The following is a 6000-nucleotide window of genomic DNA, read 5'->3' as shown; positions in this document are numbered from 1 at the left end:
GTCTTCATGCTGCGTAAGAGAAATGAGGTCATCCAAGTTTAGGGGTTGTGGCTTTTGCCTGGACGAGTCACAAGTCTTAAACTGTGTCTATTTCATGTTTGTGGTTGTGTCTTATGAACAAGGTTTTTATTATGTTGTGTTGTAAACTCGTTGCATGTGTCAACTTTAAAACAATGTTGTGGTATTTTATTTTTAAAACGTGAAGTAATGGATGATCATCATCGTTTTAATTTCATATAGCTTTGTTGTGATTAAGCTATGGTATTAAGAAGTCACACCAAATAAACCCACGCTTCCGCAAAGCCAGGGCGTGACATAAAATGACGATGAAACATAGTGCGGAAGCTTGTATCTTGATTGTGTTCGGTTCTTCATTGAGCTTGATCGTCATCCGGCATCCCAAGATATTCCAACATTTCATGGTCGTGGCTAGTAAATGGAGCCTTACCTCGTCCTCGTCTCATCCTGGGCGGCATTTTCAAACCTGTCAACAAAACAAAGATAACCACAAAATATATAATATGAAATAAAAGATAAAATAAAACAAAACATAATTTGTCCTATGTTCTTTGTCTAGACTAGGAATTCGAGGAATGTGCAATTTGTGTAACTGAGATTAAACACAAAAGGCTAGTGTTTAATTCACTCAGTGTTGGCTCTGATACCAACCTGTCACACCCCTATTTTCCATGTGTCACCAGTGGGCCCGGTGGGGAGTATCGTGACGTAGTTGACATCATCATAGTCAAACAACACAAATTTAAAATGCACAGCGGAAGCAAAAAAAGATAGATTTATTTCAACCGAATAAATATTGTAATATTAAGTATCACAGACATTTGAAATAGATCCACAAGCGGATCAAATTAAAAAGGAAACTTGTTCAACAGATTTATTTGCATCCAAGCTTGCGAGACTCTAAATGATGCTAAGGAGAGGCCAGCCTATTACGCGTAGTACCTGCACTTAACCTTTTTGGGAAAATACGTCAGTTTACACTGGTAAATACAATTTAACTGACTCATTTTAAAAAAGTTTAAAATTGATTTGAATGCACATGGCACAAAAATTTTTATAACTTGGGATAATTATTTGAATATAAACTTGTAAAAGATTTACATATTTCTTATGCGTCCAGTTGCCCGGGTCTACACCGGGTTAAAGATCAATAGACACACCACATGATATAATCCCGCAGCGGTTTAACCCAAAACCGGCGGTTATACCTTCATATTTATTTATGCATAACGGGTGTACGCCTACACCCGCATGCTTAGGTCGTGGCCATTTAGTAAAATGATGCCAAGAATATCCGAGACATGGTCATTAACACCCCCAAAGGCTTTAAGCAAACAAAACAATTTTAACGGGTCATTTCAATGATTTAACCTTCATTTGATTAAAGATTCAATGCCCGACCAAGCGGTATTTTATATACCGTACCCCAAACCCGTATAGGGAAAATAAGTTAAAAGTATTTACCTGAGCAAGTATAGTCACAATAAGCAAGTGCAAATAGCTTTTACTGGATCTCCTATTCTGGAACGAAGGTTTATAATAACTATTAGAATCCTAACGGGTCTTTAATTTAGCCTAAGCTTAGACGGGTTAATTTTTAAAGAAAGAATACGGTTCAATCGCATGGAAGGCAAAGACCGGTTTAGAATGTGATTTTGATCCGACAAGCTTGCATGCTTGTTTAATATGGGTAACTTAAACTCTTTCTGAATTTTGAGACAAAAATGATATGGTTTGACCCGTTTCGGCTAATATGTGTAAACTAGTTACATAAGCCGATCCGAACGCGAAAACTGCGTAACGAGTAACCATATGAATCATATACAAGTTCCCTGAGTTAATATGCACTAAATATGTTGTGACATTAGTAAGATATCTTCTATTATGCCCAAAATGATTTTAAACTCAAACTATGCCCCGTAAGGGCATTTTGGTCATTTTAAAGGGAATAAAAGAGTTTAATGAGTAATCTGAGTTACAGGTCTGATTAAATCAGTAAATATACTCATTTTAAAAGTCATAATAGTAGGGTATCATATATATATGAAATTTATTAAATTTAACCATACTATGCACTGTAGGGGCATTTTGGTAATTTCACATAAGCCTAAAAGGCCAAAACTGGAAATCTGAGTTTAAGAGCTTTGCCTATTGTTAAAATATTAAAATTTACTGAGAAAATCAGTAGGCATCAACCCTTATATCTCTAAACTTGTTTTGATACATACTTTGCGTTAAAAACGCTTAAAAAGGCGATTTGTAGCCATTTCCGGGTTTTGTATAGAAAGATGATATTTTTAATATTCTAGAAGGCTCAAAATAATTTATTTAACATATTGAATCAGTAGAAAAAGGTTTGAGGTCAAAAGGATTTATATAACTCATTTTATAGCCCAAAAGGGCAAAACCGACAATAATCGAATTAAGCTTAGAACTATAAGTTATGCTCAGCCTAAAAATAAATAAAAATCTCTAAAAATCCCAAAATATTATTTTATATCAGTAGGTAAAAAGTTTGATATTAAAATTTAGGTTTAGATAGGACATATGCTAATTATGCCATTTAGTTACTAAGAAGGCTTCTAATTACGCTAATGAGCATAACTCTAAATCTAGACCTCAAACTAATGTCAAATTAGGTACAAGTTTATAAATTAGTAATTAAGGTGTCTACTCTTTTATATTTTCAAAAATCATAATTTAAGGTGTAAAGGGCATAATAGTCAACATTTAGGCGATTAACGGAAACTTGCATAATAATTGGACAACTAATGAACCAAGTCGTATAATCACAGAGGGTTATACTAACATGTAACTAGGTCCAAAAGAAGCTCTAAGGCAATCCTAAACTTGGCTTAAACAGGTCAGAACTGAAAGTCAAAGTATCAGTCAAACTATGCGACTTTCGGTCCCAAACCGAGCCTAAACTGAAAATTGTCGGGGTGAACATGTTTAGACATGTTCTTACATTAATTACCAAGTTATATTAATGATAAAACAGGTTACATGGATCCTACATTCCTAATTATGTATTAATTTGAAATAAAGCTTTCTGTTGACTTTTTGTAATTAGCTTTGACCCGACAATTGACATAGTTAGAGTGGGAATCAGAGAGTACCATTTTAAGGGTTTATTACCCACATAATTACCTACTTATAGGTATTTTTAATTCTAGATTTGACTGGATAATTATTGCTTAATCTCAAAGTCAAACCTTAATTACGATGGTTTGACTTTAGCTAATTAACTAAGCTAAAGTGAATTAAAGAGGATTAAGGACACTTACAAGGGTCCTAAGTATGATTAGGGACTTTTAGGAAAACTTGCTGAAGTCCAGAATAGCTCCAGAGCAATGCTTCAAGTGAGTTGAATTAGCAATTGCCAAGTTCACAACTTGTTCTCCTTATATAGTGAACCCCATTTCATAGGATGATGCCAAAATAGTCTATATGTGTTACAAGATCATCCCAGGTGTCCCTATGATGCCAAAACCATTTGCATAAGCCTCAGAATTCGAATACCACCTACGTAAGGCGGTGGAACTGGCTGAACAGGCAGCTGTCCATTTTCTGCTGCCAGCGACAGGCTTACGGACCGTAAGCGAAATGCTTTGCGGTCCGTATCCACCTCTTACAGACCGTAAGCCCAGGTGGTTGCGGTCCGTAACCGAACCTGGTCTGATGCGCCCAAATATGATCCTTGCGGACCGTAAGCATAAAGCCATACGGTCCGTAACTGATTACCAGAAACCAAAATTTTGCAAACTTCCATGTGTTGACCATGCACTTTTTACAAGCCCGAATCTCATGCTATCCTTTTCAGTTGAGGGTCCCTTTGCTCAGCCCTTGCATGCTTTGCATGTACTTACATGTTTTCGATCTTGTGGGAGGTGTGAAAGTGTCAGAAAACAACAAGAATTCATAATGGACATGAATTTATTCAAGTTCAATTCTTCTAATCAAGAATCTAAATTCCGAATGTTGTAGTAACATTTTAAAAACACAATTCCTATAACAAAATTAAATTTTAGTTATTTAGAAACAACCGGCTAATATATCAGATGTTTATCATAACGATTTAAAGATCTTGGGATTTATAACTTGGGTCGCTCAGAGGTATTTTTATAACATATCGCCCTTTAAATCCTATCATACATCTTTCATTTGATCTGGGTTCATGACACGTTTGTCTTATGTGACACGTGTCTTTATTTTATTGGGTATGATTTTACGAGGTGTTACACATAGAGCATACACCCATGTATTTAACTCAAAATATTTAGCTCGGGTTCTTAACTTTTATCAATTACATGGCCCATACCCAATTTATGCGCATAATTCGTTTTGACCCGTTTTGAGGATTTAAACCTTTAAGTTTAAATCTTTCCCTTTCTTTACGCACATTCAACTCCATATTAAGATATCTAATTATTCGCCACCACAACTATAATTGTGGTGATTTTAATAATGTAAATTACTTATTCCAAATTGAACCATTTAGAATGTCAATTTACGACAAGGACCATTTTGATACATTTGACCCAAAAAGGCTTATGCCTATAACTTTTATGCTTATCTATAACTTACATGATCATAATACATGTTCTTAAACAACCCCTAAGGGTCGTTTACCCGATTTATCAATCAAGGGATTTTTGGTCAATTTAATTCCCTCCTTTTTCGACGAAGGACTTTCAATAACACATTTGACCAAAATCACACGTTTAACTATAATCTTATTTACGCGTACCTGGCTCGGGTCAAGTAATGACTCGTTTTAATACCTTGCCTTAATGATTTGCTAATTTATAGCAATGCAAATTCCGTAAGCCGTTTTACCCTGTGAGCATTAGACACGACAAATACATATTAGTCGTTATGTGTCAAATGGCGCTAAATGTCTGTCACACCCCGACCACGTAAAACAACAAAATGTGGCGGAAACGTCGGGGAGTTTTGTAACAGAATTATTGTTTCACAACCATGGTATCTAAAGTTATGTTTTATTTATTAAACGAGAGAGTTACATTCTCTAAAACAAAAGAAACAAGAGTACATAACATTATTTAAACTAATCTTGCTTCTTTTATGTCACTAAGGCCCGAGTCCACCCTAGTGTATCCTGAATCAAACCTACGCACCAACTCCTGAAAACACATGTGCAAATAGGTACGTCAGCATAAAAATGCCTGTGGGATACATAGGTTTTGTGAAAATAGGATTCATGACTTGAGTTTAAAGAAATGTTTAATAAAAATTTGTCATGAATCTTGTTAAGTATTTTCATTTATAATTCATATGAAAATGTGATAAGAAATCAGGTTATATAAAAGAAAGGTGTATGGTTAATTAAATAACCAAGTAAAATGAGTTGTATAAAATAAACTGTTTGTAAAACAATGACTTGTGAAAATATGTGATTTATGTAAATTGTAATATGTCTAAATTGAAATGGTTTAAATAACGCTACGATATGTAATATCACAAAAGCACTTATATATAGGAAGTACCAGCGGCGTATCCACCATGTTTTTATCATATTACACACGCCTCGTTACTTAAATCACTTACCCAAACAAACCACCAATGTAAATTGTTCATGTTTAAACTGATTGTCAAATGTTTATGTGTAAATATTTGTCTATTATCAAAATGTAAATTACGTAATGTGTAAACAAATGTCAAGATGTTTCTGTCAAATGTAAATCATGTAATGTGTAAACAAATGTCATGTATGGCAAGTGAAATGTATCAACTAAAACATAGGTAAAAAATGCACAAAACAAGGTATTGAAGTAAAACACAGTTTAAATCAAAGTTATGTTTTGTGACATAAATGCATGCTTTACTGCTACAAACATCTATGCGGTATTGTAAAAATGCATACATTCAAGCCTTGAGACTGTGGAGACAAACCCTTAAACAAATTAAAGGTATATCTGAATTATGTGTATCGAATTCGGTCATTCCTTCCATCCAAAC

The sequence above is a fragment of the Helianthus annuus genome, chromosome 4, assembly GCF_002127325.2.
Source record: "Helianthus annuus cultivar XRQ/B chromosome 4, HanXRQr2.0-SUNRISE, whole genome shotgun sequence".
Taxonomy (NCBI): domain Eukaryota; kingdom Viridiplantae; phylum Streptophyta; class Magnoliopsida; order Asterales; family Asteraceae; genus Helianthus; species Helianthus annuus.
Note: the sequence above shows the minus strand (reverse complement) of the source record.